Source organism: Anastrepha obliqua, chromosome 3, assembly GCF_027943255.1.
Source record: "Anastrepha obliqua isolate idAnaObli1 chromosome 3, idAnaObli1_1.0, whole genome shotgun sequence".
Taxonomy (NCBI): domain Eukaryota; kingdom Metazoa; phylum Arthropoda; class Insecta; order Diptera; family Tephritidae; genus Anastrepha; species Anastrepha obliqua.
Window position 1 is genome coordinate 99932209 of NC_072894.1, and position 19977 is coordinate 99952185.

Genomic DNA, 19977 nt, shown 5'->3' on the forward strand with positions numbered 1-19977 from the left:
GGGAATGAAACTTCAATCAAATGAGGAAGTTATCGCTAAAACTGAAGCGTATTTTGAAGCCAAAGAGGACTACATTGATGAATAAAGAAACATTTTTGAAAAAAAAAATTTTATTTTCTTATCCAGGCCCGGGACTTATTGACCGATGCGTTATGTATACTTATACATATATGAACCAAAAACGGCAGATATGTCCATAAACGTGGAGGTAGCTCTTGAAAAATTTTATTGAGTAATTGGTGGCAATTTTTTACGGTACGGCAATTTAAGTTAAATTAAATCTAGACTAACTGGTGCTTAAAGATTTGATTGTAGCAATACATGAACGCCATGTTTGCTAAAACTTCCACTTTAATATAAAATTTATTTTATTTGAATATTATTTTCCTTTACTCTGCTATTTCGTATGCGCAGCCTATTTTGCAAGTCACTATACTGCAAATTCTATTGCTATATTTAGTCTTTCGCGCGCCTAATACGACGACGACAGGTGAACGTTAGAGCCGCATGCCTGTGACAACGTTGACGATGACGACGTTAGTGTTGGCACAGCCGGATTTGCATGTCCTTTGCTAACCCTTGCAAATGTCAGACGAGCCCCTGGACTCCAATAGGAATAATATAAAATGAAGAGATGTGGAGTGATGTAAAGTGGCGAACAGTGCGGCGAAGTAACTTAGTGCTTCAACGGTGCAATGCTTCAGTTCAGTGCTTCAACATTTCTCATTTACTTCCAACTTTTTTCCGCTTTTCATTTTTATGACTTTGAATGGCAGCAGCAGCAGTAGAGAAGAGGCAAACTACCAGAGCCTGTGAGGTGGTGCTCTTCATAAGCTGCGCCAACATACATACTTACGCACATACTTGGTATACCTAAAAGCATATAAAGAATGCTCTACACATGTAACTGCAAGTGACTAGAGCCTGTGTGCTAGCTCGCCTGCTTGCCTGCCTGGCGGGCACTCCTATTGTCACTTCTCAGCTCGGCACTTTGTTGGCTATGTGTGTTTGTATTTGTGTTTGTGTGTGGCAAAGTCAAAGCCGTTACTTGACAAGCAAAGTAAGCTTAGCATGCCAAATTATAGGTGCATATGTGTGTGTGTGTATGTGTGTATGCATGTGTATACAATAAAAGGATTCCCACACGAAATAGCGGCAAGAAAAGCGTAAACTTTTCAAATGAATTTCACTTAGAATTACGAGATTTTTACATTTTCACTTGTTGTCTGTAACATTTCAATGTTTCTTTTTCACTTCTACTGTTTTTCTTTTTTTTTATTTGTATATTTTCGCTTTGCTACGTGTTTATTTACTTGGCATAGCTGTGGATATGCAACCATTCAAGTATCCGGGTATGTCACTCGTTGATAGAGAGTTGGAGGTGTTGTCAGTGTTGCTGGTAGGGGCGATAATGAGGAAATGGTGCCTAAAACTATTTACATTGACATATTGAATGTGTCTCCGACCGCTGTCATTCAACATTAAACCCACACCGATTCACTTATTCGCCTTTGCTCCGTATTTCTCCATTTCTAATTCTCACTTCAGTCTGCAGCTCCTCCATTACTTTGCATTATCAAGCGTAAAGAATTCAAGGATTTCAAGTACTTGTTAATTAAGATTAAGGCGCATTTTTCTAGATTATTTTACAATGTTGGAGTGTCGGAGGTGAAGAAAACCTATCGCTTCTGATTATTTTCTTGTTTTTTTCTGCGCTGTCACACAAATTGTTAGCTTAGGGAAAAGCTTTTCTTTTACATCATCTACCATATATGTATTTGTTTGCCTATTTGACAGTTTGTGCAATTATGTGTGAGTGAGTTGTAAGAGTTTGTGTGCGCTCGCGAACGCTGGGTTTGCTCAATTTCAGAATGATGATGCAGTTAAAGAGCGGAAACAGTAACACAATTTTCTAACCCATCTGCTGATTACATGTATACATGTATACATATGTATGTATGTATGTGTGTATGCATGTGTGTATGCGGTATAAGGTTTCTATGCGAAGGTGTATTTAGGAAGTTATTATAGGCTATAGAGCTTCTACGTTGTTTTTAACAGGCGTATTTCATTTTTGGCCGCCGTGGCCGAATGGGTTGGTGCGTGACTACCATTCGGAATTCAGAGAGATCGTAGGTTCGAATCTCGGTGAAAGATCAAAAATTAAGGAAAAGTTTTTTCTAATAGCGGTCGCCCCTCGGCAGGCAAAGGCAAACCTCCGAGTATATTTCTGCAATGAAAAAGCTCCTCATAAAAAAATATCTGCCGCTCGGAGTCGGCTTGAAACTGTAGGTCCCTACTTTTGTGGAACAACATCAAGACGCACACCACAAATAGGAGGAGAAGCTCGGCCAAACACCCAAAAAGGGTGTACACGCCAATTATATATGTACTAGGACCGCCCATACGTCGAAATTTCGACGTTATATAAATACGAAGAGCAAAATTTAGTCATACCTTTTTTTAGTATTTATAGTCATAGAAAAAAGTTGACACATATATACCTAAATAGATAGGTTAGGTTAGCCTGGTTGGCAACAAGCCACGTATAGGCCTTTTGGTCCCTAGCGATACCAGATCGAGACCGACCTCTATGAATACAGAAAGTAGACATATTGTAGGATGTCAGCGTTTTTGGCGAATCTAAGCAGCGCTGGGAGATCCGCTTTTAAGACGTCCTCCAGACCCTCAAACAATGGGGCTCCCAGGCATTTTAAACGCGTTTTTAATAATGCCGGACAAACGCACAGAAGGTGTTCTAAAGTTTCCTCAACATCCTCTCTGCATTTGTCTGTGTTAGCAATCCCTATCTTGTACGCATGTGCAGCCAATAGATCAGGTCATAATCTACATTAGCATATGTACCTATGATAGTTTCTTTCGCGAGAGAGTAAGTACGAATTGAGTCAATTTTTGTCGTTAGTTCTACACATGACTTTTGCTGTTTTGCCTTTGACTTTTGCTTTCGCCTTTTCATGTAGTCGTCCATTTCATTGTACATTGTATTTAGCAGTTTTGGTATGTCGTTCTCTTGTTCAAAAGGTAGTCTAACAGCACTTATAAATGGATAGCTTATGTTGAAACTTTTTACATGATATATGCGAATAGATGTAGTAAAATCAAATGTGAAAAATATCCCATTTTACCTGTATTAAGCGATCCTATATTTGTGTTTTTCAAATATCATAATTTTTTTGACGTGATAACGTCTTATAATTCGATGTAGCCGGCTGCACGCACCAAAAAATGCGGCGTTACCTTGCGCATGCAGTGTTATCTTCCTTATGCGGCGTTACCTTGCTTGAACTGCAAGCGGGAGCGCGGAACGAACGACAAAGAGGCACAATCGCATATGCCTTCTTCCTATGTGCATGGTAATGAACCATTTCTCTATGAGGATTATTAATTTGATTGACTTGAAGAATTTAAAATAAAACCAATTGTATCATCATCATCCTTACCGAATTTATAATTAGTGACGACTAGTTGTTAATAATACCTGTTGTTGTAATGTTTTATTATTATTAATTTATAGGATAGAATAGGACGATGATAGGAAAATTAGGAAATGAAAGGGAGTGTTTCGAGTGTAATGTGTCTTGAAAAAGTCAAATCGATGATGGTGCCTCTTAGTGTTGTTGACTTATTAACGCCTGATGCACAATCGAAATTGAACATATCTTTCATGAATTTGATAAACGTTTCGTCATTTTTCACGTTTGTGTAAATGTAACTTTATCAATTCCATTGCGATTCCATTTACCTCCTTCTCTATATCCATACAAAATATCTATCAAACAAATAAAATAAAAAATTTGTTTTGAAAAATGCAACCATTCCATCAGTATTTTCTTATGACGTTGTAACGTTAAACTATCGTCAGTAAACCGGCAGTACAGACAACCTCTTTTTTATTCATGAAGTGGAAAAAAAATTATTTTTTTTGAAAAACCATAATAAAAAACAATCATTAATTAATCCATGACTATCATAATTTCTGAATCAAATTTATAATAGTATGCGTTCACAATAATATTACTTATTTTTATACATAATTTTTTATATTCATGAATTGGAAACATTTAATTTCTTGTATTACGGAAAAAAAATTAATTTTGTTTGAAAAAGCATAATAAAAAACAATCATTAATTAATCTATGACCATCATAATTTCTGAATCAAATTTATAATAGTAACAATATATAAGTTTCCAGTTGTTTCATCAACTTTTATATCATGATAAATATATATAATATCATAATACATATTATAACATGATATATCATAATACAGGCAAAATAGTTTGATTAATTTTACCTGCACCTATTCACTTATGTATCTATTTCAATACATTGTGCTAACCGTCTCCACATATGCTATCCATTGGTATATGTTTCAACTTTTTTCTCTGACTATAAATACTAAAAAAAGGTACGGCGAAATTTTGCTCTCCGTATTAATATATAGATATACAGGGTGGACCATATAGCGTTTGTTTTTTGAACCACCTATTTTTTTGAGAGTGGTAACACAAATGACATGTCAAATGTGTTCATAATTTACTTAAAGGTTTGACATTTACGAAATGGGACGCTATACGCTTGAACAAAATTGGGAAATATTGAAAACCTATTTCCAAAGTGGTGAGTCTTCTTCTTCTTTTCTGATTTTCACTTCGGCGGCTACGTCAGTAAGCAAAATTGTCGAGTTTGGGGCTCAGAAAATCCACACGTTACTGTAGAGAAGCAAATGCATCCACAATGAGTCACTGTTTGGTGCGGTTTTTGGTCTGGCGGCATCATCGGGCCATTTTTTTTTTCGAAAATGAGCGAGGAGCCGCGGTTACAGTAAATGGCGAGCGCTACCGTGACATGCTCAACGAGTTTTTGTTTCCAAAAATTGAAGAGGATGACATGGACGACATTTGGTTTCCACAGGACGGTGCAACTTGTCACACTGCCAAAGTTACACTCGAACTTTTGCCTACCGTTTTTGAAAACCGAATAATCAGTCGAAATTCCGATTTCAATTGGCCGCCTCGGAGCTGTGATTTAAGCCCGTTAGACTATTTTTTGTGGGGAGCCGTTAAGGACAAATGCTATGCGAACCATCCAGAGACAATTGATGTTTTAAAACACGAAATCGAAGTTGCCATTCATGAAATTGGAGCCCAAGCAATCGAAAATGTGCTTAAAAATTGGGTTGATCGAATGGCCTACTGTAAAGGTCGAGGCAGTTATTTCAACGATATTATTTTTCATTCATAAAGGACATTGTTCAATCTTCAAAATAAAAAAAAAGTTTGAAAAAATATTGATTAGTTTTTTTTTTTTATAGCCGATTAAAAAATCAAATTTTACATGGCCAACCCTATATATATTTGATTAGAAATGATTTTTAAAGCATAAAATATGTGGAGGAGCAGAGTTCTTCAAGAATTACTTAATCTTTATTACAGAGTTACTTATAGGAGTAAGTAAAAATGTATACTTTTTTCGGCATAAACATCACTCAAAAACTGCTGCCTCGATTTTTACATTTTTTACACCGTTGGAAAGCCTATTGGTCATAGAGGGCTCAGATGCAACAATCATTTGAACATGGTGGTGCCACGTATTTTTATTAAAAAAAAATGTAATAAAATTATTTTTTTTTATTTTTTAAGAAAAAACCATTAAAAAATCTTTTTTTATAGCGTTTCCACCTGAATATTATTGCAAATTGAGCAACTTATCACAAGTTTCACTTGAATATTAAGAAGTAGGCATTCAATGAGATATGCTTAAACAAGCCTTAATAAGAAACTTTTTTTTTGTGTTGCCACCTGACTTTTATTGTAAAATAACAACATATGACACATTTCATTTGAATACTAAAATATGGATATGAAAGATGAGAGATAAATAAAAACACTCCAAAAGAAAAAATATGTTTCGTTTGTGTTGCCACCTATTCTAATTTGGAAATTAAAAAATCGATTATAAAAATTTATTAATCATAAAAAATATATGAACATATCTCCATGTGAATGTGAAGATTGCTTTATTCAAATAATATATTTAATTGGCATTGTCATATAATTAAAAAAAAATGTCAGTTAATAACAAAATTTAATTAGAAGGTAATATATAGGTATCAAAAAAAATCTGTTCAACAAAATGAAAAAATGCAATTAATTAAAAAATATTTTTTTTATTTAGTAAAAAATATATTCAAAAACAAAATAGGATGACTAATTGCAGCAACAAGCAAACGTTTTACAAAAAAAAAAATGGTTTACATTTTCAGAACATATAAACGAATATTTCATTGTTACGTTTAGAACTAATAATAAAAGATTCTATAAAGATAACAATATGGTAACACAGTCCCAAAAATTAAATCTATATAAAACTTATTCTGCGCGAAACTATAATAAAATACATGTTCGAGCGTCAGAGAAAAATGGTCAAAGAATAACGAAATTTTTAGATATAGATAGATAGCAAATTGCATTGGCGGTTTGGTCTGTTGGCACGAACTCCTTGTGGACAATCGCCTTGGAATCGTAAAAACAAATGAGCATCGACTTGATATTTGGCTTCTTCAAACGCGATTTTTTGGGTGGTGACTCGTCTGGGGCCTTCCATTCGGCACTTTGACGCTTAGTTTCAGGTTCATGTTGGAAACACCACCTTTCATCACCAATCACCAGTTCCAATGTTGTAAAGGAAATTCTCGTCTTTTCTCGCCTCGTCTTTCAAATGTTGAATTCTGAGCAATTTTCGGTCCTCAGTTAACTTGTGTAGAATAAAACGGTCGCAGACCTTTCGTAAGCCCAAATGATCAGTTAAAATCCGATAAATCGATGTTTTGGAGATTTTCAACTCCGATTCCATGAATTTCAACGATGATTTCGGTTCAGTTTTGATAAATTTACGAATAATTTCGATTGAGTTTGCGGTGATTACTGCCGCTGATTGGGCGGCACGTATGTTCATTGTCTTTTAGGTCCTCTGAAACGTGTAATCCACTCATGAACACAGACACGAGATAGACAATAATCACCATAAACTTTTTTCATCAATTCAAATGTTTCGTTAAACGTTTCACTGATTTTAAAACAAAATTTTATATTAGCTCTTTCTAAGCTAACTTCGCTTCGAATACCACCAAACTTTCACTGGAAGTCAGCTAGGGATGTAACTTCCAACGCACTAACTCCTTAAAAAGAAGGCGCCACCCAAAACATTTGACATGACGCCAGTCTTATTTTGGACTTCACCTTGCATATGAAATTTAAAAGCATATCTTTAGGCTCGAAGGATTTTAAGCGCACTTTTGGGAGCATATGTGCAGTTTGTCCCATTCAGTTGTGAGTTACAGGGTGTAAACCATGAAAGTCAACAAATAGAAAATTCGGTTCATTTTACAGGTTTTCTCTGATAAAGTCGCAAATGCAAGCCAGGCCGCTGAACTTGTTAATGGTTTTATGGTGCCGATACTGTAACAGCTGATTACGTGCAATTTTGGTTTCGACAATTCCATTCAAGTATTTTTGATGTTAAAGAAAAGGTTGTAGCATCGGCCAGGCGCTAATGATCGACTATAAAAATCGACCACTTGCGCAAAAATTTTACGCAAAAATAATGGATGTCTTTTTCCTCAAGGTAGTATTATCAAGGAATAAAAACAAATGTTGTTTCATCTATGAAACTATTCCTTTACCACAATTACATTTTTAACTGAATTCGAATCTAGTAATGCTGGAGTTTGTATGCATCACTTTACAAAATACTATCATCCCTTTACAAAAAATAGCTCGAAAGTTGCTGAATCGAAAACATCGTTTTTGAAGCTTAGTAAATAACAAGGAATTACACCAAGCGCTCATAAGCCATTGATAATCTTGGCTCACCAAGTAAATCGTCTTGCACTCATACACATACGAGTATCAAACATGCAGCTATATGTGTATTTATACTGACGAAACCCTTTAGGGTATATGTATTTGAATAGAATACTCGTTTTCTATGATGTGAGTAAAATATTTGTATGTTATTCATTGGAAAGTCTATGACATTTGCAAGCCAAAGGATATCATATTTAAGACGGTTTAGTCACATATATGTTGATGTAGAAATGTGCATTCATACTGGAATACATGCACGTACACGCACGCATATGCACCAGCAACCATTGCTCTATTCCAAGCCACAATAATCCATGTTTTTAACAACCCGGACTAGGCGATACCTAATGGGTTGAAGGAGAAACGCAATGATGCTGAAAGCGATTCTAAACAAATTTGTGAATTTTCATTTTAGTGCTCACTTTTTTTTTCTTTCAGCTTCTATTCAGCCTAAGTTGAATAAAACACACACACGTATGCATACATATATAAATGCAAGCTGATGTGAGTGCCATAAAATGCGTGCATATGTAGGCATTGCAAGGCAACGTAAGGCAGTAAAGGCTGATGTGGCTGTATGTGTGTAATTTTCTTCCTACGTTTTTTTTTTTCTTTTTGTACAAGCTGTCTTTTTAGCGGCGCACCTCCAGCTGGCGCGCACAAGTGTGATGAATAGCAAAAGCGCGAGCGTGCGCTCCTCTATCAACCGATGAATTGATGTGCGCGCCTATCATTCAAGTCGATTGCCTGTCAGAAAAATTTAAATTTCCTTCACTTTCATCTTGATGCGTCATAAGCGGCGACGAAATTGACAAGAAACTGATTTACTTGCTCAGGAAATTGGAGAGGGGTCGGTGCATGCACGTGTGTGTGTAATGCTGTGAATGTATTCGTTCTAATGAGGCAATCATGTGTAGGAAGTACATCTTTTGTTTGCGAGATAATAAATGGCTTGAGGCATGTTAACGGTAAAATTCGGAGAATGCGTTTAGGCGAAAGCATCAAGCATTAAATCAAATTTTGTAGAAATTGAAATATTAATTAGAATATGTCTGAACGTTAATGGAGCGTTGAAATATTGGATTTGTAATAGAGATTTGGGGTTCTAATAAAAAAACCATACGGAATTATGCTAGTACGCATTATTATTTTTTAAATCATATTAAACTCATATGTATATATTTTGAATAGAGATTCATAACACTGGTCTACAAATTTCACTCTTTATTTTTATTTACTTATTAATTTTTTTTTTGTTTTTTGTTTTTATACTGGTTTTCCATGTATTTCTGTGCGCTGAATATGATTCTGGAGCCATGCATTTGAGAAAAAATGGGGTAATACAAGCGAAATTTTGTGTGTTTTTTCCACTATTTATCTCAAAAACCTGTTGAGCTAGAGTCTTCCAGCTATACTCAAATAAAAACTTAAATCTTAAACTACGTCTAAGTGCCAAAAGAAATAAAAAAGAAATTTGAGCAAACTGGGATTAATCCTTAGAGTTCAGCGATTACGGTCCAACTGTAAATTTATGAGTTCAGCTCATAAAAATGAAAAGGATTTTTCTAATAGTGATCACCCCTCGCCAGGCAATAGCAAACTTCCGAGTGTATTTCTGCTATGAAAAAGATTCTCATGAAAAATATCTGTCGTTCGGAGTCGGTCCTTCCATTTGAGGAACAACATCAAGACGCAAACAAAATAGAAGGAGGAGCTCATAAAACTGACTACTCAGCCGTGTTTCAAACTGGTGTATTGCGGTCGCCATGCAAAATGAAAGAGTTGAGCTGAGATCATCAAACTGGATTGGAGCAACCCCATTTTTCGGCTGTAACAAAAATAATATAAAACAGGAAACCAAAAATTGGATCCAAACTAAAATCAGGGAACACTGGAACGGCATAAGCGGCCTTAATCACTCCAAAAAGCTTTTGAACTTCAATGCCAACAGAGCCGTGATAATAGGACTATGAATAAGTTCGTGCGGTTTTACAACAGATGGCGTAACTTGATTATTATTCCATCGATCCACATTTCCAAACATTCATTGGAGAGCTACTGTCGTAAGGCACAAACGTCAGTATAAGTTTTTTATTTGAAGCGTAAACAACAATATTTTTACCACACTTGAAAATGTCGAATTTCGTGCCAAATAATGTGTTTTTGCGGGGAATTCTTCTTCATTATTTTAATATGAAGAAAAAAGCAGCCGAAAGTCATCGTATCTTGGTGGAAGTTTATGGTGAGCATGCTCTAGCTGAGCGAACGTGCCAGAAGTGGTTTGCACGCTTTAAAAGTGGTGATTTTGGCTTGGAAGACGAAGAACGCGAGGGTGCGCCGCCAAAGTTCATGGATACCGAATTGGAGGAATTGCTCGATCAAGATCCGGCTCAAACGCAAGAAGAGGTTGCAAAAACTTTGGGAGTTGATCAATCAACCCTTTCCAAACGTTTAAAAGCCATGGGAATGATCCGAAAGGTAGGCCATTGGGTGCCGTATGAATTGAAGCCAAGAGACGTTGAACGCCGTTTTATGGCATGCGAACAACTGCTTCAACGGCACAAAAGAAAGGGTTTTTTGCATCGAATTGTGACTGGCGATGAAAAGTGGGTCCATTACGACAATCCAAAACGTCGGGCAACGTATGGATACCCTGGCCATGCTTCAACATCGACGTCGGCGCAGAATATTCATGGCCTGAAGGTTATGCTGTGTATCTGGTGGGACCAGCTGGGTGTTGTGTATTATGAGCTACTGAAACCGAATGAAACGATTACGGGGGATGTCTACCGACGACAATTGATGCGTTTGAGCCGAGCATTGCGAGAAAAACGGCCGCAATACGCCGATAGACACGACAAAGCTATTTTGCAACATGACAATGCTCGGCCACATGTTGCACAAGTGGTCAAAACATACTTAGAAACGCTCAAATGGGATGTCCTACCCCACCCGCCGTATAGTCCAGACCTTGCGCCATCCGATTACTATCTCTTCCGATCGATGCAACATGGCCTGGCTGACCAGCACTTCCGTAATTACGATGAAGTCAAAAAATGGATCGATTCGTGGATTGCGGCAAAACCGACCGAATTTTTCACATAGGGAATCCGTGAATTGCCAGAAAGATGGGAAAAAGTAGTAGTAAGCGATGGACAATACTTTGAATATTAAATTTGTAACCATTTTACGTCAATAAAGTTTCAAATTGCGAAAAAAAACCGCACGAACTTATTCATAGTCCTATTATATTTTACTTTTTTGATAAACTCTTGCATCAAATTGCAATATTTCCCTAATGCGTGGAAAACTGCTAAAATAATTCCAATTCGCAAGCCAGGCAAGCCAGCAAACGCAGCTGATAGCTACCGCCCTATTAGTCTTCTAAGCAGCTTAAGCAAGGTTTTTGAAAAAATTATCAAAAATAAAATATCCCTGTTCCTAGACACCCATAAGATTATACCAAACGAGCAATTTGGATTTAGACAACATCATAGTACGACTCATCAGATTAAACGAATTTATAATCACGTCAAATCTAACTTCGATCACAAGAAATCAACCGGTTTAATGCTTCTTGACGTTGAGAAAGCTTTTGATTCGATATGGCATGATGGTCTTATTTACAAATTAATAAATTTAAAATTTCCGTTACCACTAGTAAAAATCATAAATTGCTTTTTAAAAAATCGTTACTTTTGCGTGTCTCTGAATGACGAATACTCTGACATGATCGAATTACCCGCTGGAGTTCCCCAGGGATCGGTACTTGGTCCTTTACTGTACATTATTTATTGCTCTGATTTTCCTAAATTAGCCAACTGTTCATATGCCATGTACGCAGACGACATTGGCATATTTTATTCCCATGCGTTTGGTAACCAAATCGTAACCAAACTTCAAGATGCACTACAAAACATGGCAGACTACTTGTGTACTTGGAAAATAAAATTAAACATTGGTAAGACGCAAGCTATCTTTTTCACTAGAAAAAGAAGTCATTGCTTTATACCAAGTACAGGTTTGAAATTAGGTAGTTATGATATCCCGTGGGCCAATACCGTACGATATCTGGGGGTGATTTTTGATAAAAAAGTATCTTTTTGCGATCATGTAAAGTACATACAGGAGAAAGTAAATTTGGCGATTAAAATGTTATATCCCCTAATAAATAGACGCTCAGGCTTAAGTGATGAAAATAAGCTGATAATTTATAAGTCTATATTTCAGCCAATAATATTATATGCCTGTCCAGCCTGGAGTAATATCGCAAAGTCACATGTTAAGAAACTGCAAATCTGCCAAAATAAGGTACTCAAAATGATGCTACGACTCCCATGGCATTTCTCCACCAGAAAGCTTCATGAAGAATCAAAAACTAAGATTTTGTCAGATCAAATACAAAATTTGACTAAAAGATTCAAAATTCGTTCCAGTTTTTCGGACAATCTACTAATAACTGAACTTTCTTAATGTTCAATTATTCCCTGGTACTTAAATGCGTATAGATTAACCCTAGCTTGTAAGATGTATAGCGGAGGTTTTTCATAGTAGTTTTTTCCTTCGAAAAAAAGAAAAAATCATTTAAAAAACCAAACCTGTGATAAATATACAAATATAATGATGTAGAATTAAGATTTAAATCATATTCTGTAAATTGTGCGATAACATAAGTATTGTAACGTTTTTCTACTTAATAAACTCTTATCTATCTGTTCTGCCTTAGTCTAACCCGTACTACCATTTCCATTACCATTATCATCAAACTGGACGCTGAGATTTTCGGAGTCGCTGATTACCACTATTCCAAGTTTCAAAAAACATTTCATCCAATGAGATACTTTTAACTGATATCACAAAAAAACTTTTACTCAGAATAAATTAAGAGCTTGTCATCAGTTCTGCACAATTATCTAAACAAATTTTTTTTGGTTTATGACACTCTTGCAGCAAATGAGTCGCATGCTCGCTTACAGATCTCTATTCCGGAAACATTTAGCCAGAACTAAGACACTGTCTTAGGATTTTCGGGAAAATTTTCACATTGACAAGCTTCTATTGTGTCTGGTTTATTCAAATAAACTCTAGCTCTGATATGGTGCCACAGAAAATAGTCCAAAAACGCGAGATCAGGCAATATTAGCGACTAAATTGCCTTAGAATATCGTGAAACTTTTCTTCCCAGTATTCTCGTTTGCAATAAATTGATTGTTTGATTTGAGCCATATTTTTGAAACATTCTTGACATATGTATCTCGATTTCACAATCCATTGCTAATTAGCGCGTGACCAGCTGAATTTTGTAAGAAAAATGGCCGAATACCACCACCAGACCAGGCAACAGACAAACAACAACGCGAAAGGTATGTAAGAGCTTCTCAACATGTTGCCGTAGATTTTCCAATGCCCAAATACGGCAAAAATTTATTTGTTCATGTCCCTGTTGAAATGGAAATGAGCTTCGTCTGTTTTTTTGCTTTAGTTGTTGTACCAACTGAACCCTGTAAAGCTTAAAGGCTATTACTTGCTTCACAGCCGAAATATCGCCAGCAAGTGGCATTTGGCTTGCCGTAAAATGTTGCTAGCAGCATTGATTGTGAAATGAGAAGAAACGTCAAATTTATAACCATCGCCTCAGAAGCAATTGGTATATTTTTGGTAACAAAAGTGTTTTTAAAGAAATTAGTACACATTTATATTGACACAAACAAATATAAAGAAGATTTACTTCCACTTTTTACGAAGACGTTTCGCTTAAAAATGCCATGTTTTCGGAGTATTTGAACTCAAGCAATTCAATCGCAAACGAACTGTCAGTTTTCGTTGAAGTTTAAATGACATGTGAAAAAATATTGCTGGCGTGTCGCGTGGTGTTTTCACGGCGTGAACTGAGTACCACTTTGCCGTGAGCTACTATGAAATTTCACGTGATATATGGACAGTGCAATTTATATGCATTTTGACAGCCATTTCATGTGAAACGTGAACTTAGTATTGAGGTTAAGGAAAACATTATTTTGCTAAATTCATGAAGAGGTTGCAGATAGAGCGTTCATTTCACAAATCTTGATCTTTTTTAATAAATATTTTTCTTTCCAGCAGCAGTATTTTCAATTGAACAGGCGAGATGAACTTGCGCAGGTGTTTTTATGTCTTGTACAGAGTCAGTTGGCTCAAATCTTTCCATGGACTTATTTTATACCGGGCTCTGTTAGGCGATTAAAATTTCGCATTATCTGCACGTTGAAGAATACTACTGGCAATGTCCTAGTACAATGTGAAACCAAGAATACGCATTGTATGATATGATTCTCAACCTAATACTGCACACAGTGATAAAGCATATTAACTTGAACGGAACAATATTTTACAAGGTTTTTCAAGCATGTGCATATGCTCATGACGCTCTCATCATGGCAAAAAAACAAAAAACAAGCTAGTTCCCATATTCTCGCTACTTCAAACAAAAGCAAAATATAATATATAGGACTGAATGTCAATGCTGAAAAAACTAAGTTTCTGCATCGCTCAGCACGTAATGTGGATGACAGCAATCTAACTAGTTAAAGATAATTTGGTTTTTGAAGCGTAAATGAATTCAAATACTTGGGATTCATTCTATCGCCAAATAAAAAATTCATCGATTGCTGTAGATGAAAGAATTAAAGCGGCCAACAAGATCGATGGCAAGAAGCTGTGGAGGAAGCAATGGTTCACCAAGGATTGTGACGCTAAGAAGAAGAATAAGAAGAAGAAGAAGAACAAGGCGTATTATGCAAATATTAAATTGTTCAGATCAAAAGTTTTATCAAAAACGCAAAACATCAAAACGTCTGGTTCTTAATTATGGTGCTGAAATCTGGGCATTGAAAGTTAATGATATAAATTAGCTATTGCGATTTGAAAGAAGCATTTTGAAAAAAATCGAAGGTCCTATTCGGCTTGAAGACGGCACGTATGGTATCGGTTACAACAAGGAAATTGAAAGCCTTATTGGTGTTACGAATGTAATTCCTTTTTGTTAAAGCGCAGCGGATTAGATGAATTGGCCACATTATGAGAATGCCAAATGATAAAATACAAAAAATTGTTTACTTTACGTCCAATAGGAGAAGGAAAAAAAGAAGCTGACCAAAAAAGAGATGGCATCGAAGCAAACTTGAAAGTGATGAACGTTCGTAATAGGAAAAATGTAGCAAGAGAGAAAGTTTGTTGATGAAGCTATGCTGCACCACAGGACAGGCTGTGAAACTCAGAAGAAGAAGGTTCTTAAGATCTGACTTAATTCAGACTTAAGCACCGCTAAAAATTACTCGAAATTAAAAGACCTGATATTTGCAGATATTTTCTAATGAATAGTTACGTGAAAAATAGTGAAGACAATGGTTTGCAACATTGAAAATTAATTTTTTTATTTGAAAAATTAAATGCACTTCCCTTTTATTATTAAAATGAGCGTCGATAAAAGCAATAAACTCATATGAAATTTCATATATAAAATAAAGTCAACTTTTTGTGTGTGTTCGCTAACCGGCCATGTCTTTACACCGAATTAAACCAAACTTACACACATTGTTAAGTAGGTATTGAAGATGGTTTACGTATAGTTTGTATGCCTATTGGTGGATAGGGCTTAAGATATAGGTCAAAACGTGGACCCGAGTAACCTTCGGATGTGTATGTACAATATGGGTATCAAATGGAAGCTGTTGGTGAATGCTTTAGTACGGAGTATTTTTCATGCGGCTCCGTGACTAGGGCCTCGAGATAGAGACCAACACGTGGACCCTAGAATGTGTTTGTACAATATGGATATCAATTGGAAGCTGTTGGTGAATGCTTTAGTACAGAGTATTTTTCATGCCGCTCCGTGACTAGGGTCTCGCGATATAGGTCAAAACGTGGACCCGAGTAACCTTCGGATGTGTATGTACAATATGGGTATCAAATGGAAGCTGTTGGTGAATGCTTTAGTGCAGAGTATTTTTCATGCCGCTCCGTGACTAGGGCCTCGAGATAGAGACCAACACGTGGACTCTAGAATGTGTTTGTACAATATGGATATCAATTGGAAGCTGTTGGTGAATGCTTTAGTACAGAGTATTTTTCATGCCACTCCGTGACTGGGGTCTCCAGATATATGTAGGTCAAAACGTGGACCCGGGTAACCTTCGGATGTGTGTGTACAATATGGGTATCAAATGGAAGCTGTTGGTGAATGCTTTAGTTCAGAGTATTTTTCATGCCGCTCCGTGACTAGGGTCTCGAGATAGAGACCAAAACGTGGTATTGAATAAAGAAATAAATAATATGAGAATAGAGAAATAAATAATATGAAAACCATATCTTTTCTGTTCTAAACCATATCTATTCTATTTTAGTGTGCCCAGCGAAGCGGGCCGGGTTTGCTAGTTTCATATAAAAATGTTCTAAAAAGCAGGGAAGCCATAGAGAGATTAGCCGCAGACAGACGGTTGCATATCTATTAGGTACCCGGACGTAAGGGCAATGCAAGAAACAAAATTGTAGATGAGATTGCGAAAAGCGCTATTTATACACAATTCCAACAAGAAAACAACATACTGAAACCTTTAAATACGGTATACAATGATATTGCTGCGGACATGAAAATACGGATAGACAGGAGGTGGAATAATCTAGCCTCTTGCAAAACCGCGAAAATCATGTGTCCACAGAATGCAGATAAATACGTCCCATTTGTACTAGCTCAGTCTAGAAAAGAAAGCAGAACTATCGCAGGTATGTTAACAGGCCTCAATTTGCTAGCGGCGCACGCATACAAGATAGGAATTACAAACAATGATAGCTGCAGATTTTGCAATGAACTGGAAGGGAGAGAAACGCTAGAACACCTTCTATGTTCTTGCCCTTCGTTAGCTAGAACCAGAATAAAATTCTTAGGAGCTTTACAATATGAGAAGTGGGTCTCGAGAATGGCTCTCGGGGATAGAGCTTCAGAGTTTACTTAGATTCGCAAAAGACGCAGATGTATTACAAGATGTCTACTACAAGGAAACGTAAGGGTCAAGCTCCATCTGGTACCACTACGAACCAATAAGTCTATGTGAAGGCTTTCAGCCAGTCAGGTCAACCTAACCTAAACTAAATTTTGATAGACGAAAGCCTCTCAAGTTGCTAGAGCTTAACATTGTTTGATCAGCATTATCCTCTGATCGATGCTTTACAGCACTCCACAAATTTTAATCGGATTCCCATCCCTGAATTATGGAAGCCTCGCGAATATTTTTAGTTATGTTGCTGATTTCACACCACTTCTTCGTCGCCAGTCATGCGATTAGAGTAAAATGTATGAAATGAGAACAAATGGCTGCTTTGCTTGATGCGCTTGAAGTACGGCGAAGTTATAAATAACTCAATGTTCCATTTGATAGCATTTTTGACATTAGGAATTAAACAAATTTTTTGTTCATTTATTTTGATTTCGTTTAGTTTCATTTGTGTCATTTTAGGCAAATTAGAGTTTTGTTTATTTGCACTTGCTTTTCAAACATGTTTGAAGAAAAATTCGGCAAAATTTCATCTAAATTCCAAGTTCTTTGATTGGAATAAAAAAAAGTCTATGTATGGTATGCAGCTGTGTGGCTCTTCAAATTTTGGCATAACAGCGTGCAAGTTTAAAGTAGCTCTAAATGCGCATTGATTTTTGAAAATCTTTGTTTTCTGAGGTGTTGCGCATCTGCTTCCATATGCTTGTAAACAAAATTTCATACATTCGTTATGTGGAAAAAATGCAGTTGGATCTCTTTTACGTGTTATTCAACTGAGTATTGCTCCATGACTAAAACCATTCCATAGACAAGTGAATTGTTGAACATTCGAACCATCACCGTGTTTTTCGCCGTAAAATGCTGCTTTGGCATCCAAAGTTTTTCTTATTATTCCCAAAGGTGAAAAATAAAATGTGAGATCGCACTGAAGGCCCTAGTAGCCAGTGTGCTAATTAAGTTAGGGTTAGGTTAGATTAGGTTGAAGCGGTTGTCCTGTGGGACACACTCAGGCTCATAGCCCATTATGATGCCACGTGTGGAGCTTGTCCCTATCTCTCCTAAAACCAGTGTGTGCTTTTCAAAAATTTTAAAATATATCTGATTTCTGTAGAACTGAGATCTTCGAACTCATTAAAAAATTGTCTACCCAGAATAGTAAACCTGAGTCTGGATAGAGCAGGGCAGTGGCACAGTAGGTGCGAGATTGTCTCTTCCTCGTCCTCATCTAAACAACTTCTACAGAAGGCATGTGTTTGTACACCCATCCTTTGGGCATGTCTACCTATTAGGCAGTGCCCCGTTATGACTGAGATCAATGTTCTAAGACTGTGTTTATTTTGGCTTAGCAGAGATTCTGTGTGTTTAGCATTTAGAGTCGGCCACAGTTGACGGGCGATTTTGCAGGTGGCTTCATTACGCCATCTTTCGTTTGCTTTCTTTACAATTTCTTCAAGGATGAGTAGCTTACATGTTTGTAAGGGTATCCCTATGTCATTATCTATGTACTCATCAGACAATTTAGTGCCGAGTCTCGCCAGTTCATCGGCTCTACAGTTACCCTCAATGTCGCGATAGCCAGGAACCCATGTTACCTTTAGGGGAAATGACTCAGCCATATCGTTAAGAGATGTGCGGCATTTCATGGCTACCTTGGTGGTTGTCGACTCTTTTGTGAGGGATTTTATCGCCGCTTGGCTATCAGTGAAAATGTATGACACTGTATCAGTGTCGCAGCTTTTATTATTGCCATTAGTTCAGCCTGAAAGACACTACAGTAGTCGGGAAGCCGAAAACTGAAGAAGATACCCAGACGTTCGGAATATACACCTCCGCCCACCCTGCCCTCGAGCTTTGAGCCATCTGTGAATACATGGATGGACTCGCCCTGTCTCACATAGTTCCGTTCCCACTCTTCCCTTGAGGGTAGGAGGGTCGTAAACGATGTAATGGCAAATATAGGCGGGAGTGCGTAGTCCACCAGCCCGGGAAGCCCCAAAGTGCCAGCCAGGATTTTACCGTGGCCATAATCCGTGTTTGACCACTTGTTTAGAGTGTTCAGCCTTATTGCCGCACTGCGTGCGTTATTTATTGCCTACAGATCTACCGGAAGGAGGTTTAATGTCGCATATAATGCTTTCGATGGTGTGGTTGACATGGCGCCGGTTATCAGAACAGATGCTAGTCTTTGCACCTTGTCAAGTTTCTTGATGTTCACACCCTTCTGAAGGGCATCCCACCATATTACAATACCATAGAATTGGCCTAACCACTGCTGTGTAGAGCCAATGTATCATTCTAGGTTCCAATCCCCATTTCTTCCCAATAAGCCTTCCGCAGGAGTACATTGCGGTCATAGCTTTACGTGCTCTGTCTGCGACTGTGAGCCCCCAATTTTGCTTCCTATTTACTATAAGTCCTGGATTTTTGCCTTTTCTATTACTCTAAGTAGTTTCCCTCCTAGGAATATTTGTTGAAGAGCAGGTGTTTTGTGTTTCCTACTAAAAAGTATCAGATCCGTTTTTTCCGGATTTACTTCTAGTCCTCGATTTTTACACCAAAGTGATAATCTGTTGATAGATCTTTGTTGGAGGTCACATGATGTTGGAAGGTGTTGTTTCCCCGAGATTGGTATTACAATATCATCGGCATATGATATTATTTTACCTCCAATTTTTTTAAGTTCTTGTAAAAGATTATTGGCAGTTAGGTTCCACAAAAGTGGAGATATTACCCCACCTTGAGGTGTACCCCTGATCGGAAATTTTTTAATAAATGTGTCACCCAAATTTGCGCTTATCGTTCGCCCAGTTAGCATTCGTTCTATAAATGAGGTTAGGGTTATATTGTATATATCTCCTATAAGTAATAATAAAATGTGAAATCAATGGTTTTCGAATAATTTCCCTGCAGAAACAATTGGCGCATTTAAATCACATTTTTTGGATAACTTCTTTCGAGTGCAAAAAAGTGCTTCGAATTGCGTGTTGATATCCTTTCTAAGAAGATTTCATAACTAAATTTAAAAATTCTATCACACAAATAGAACTGCCTGCAGTA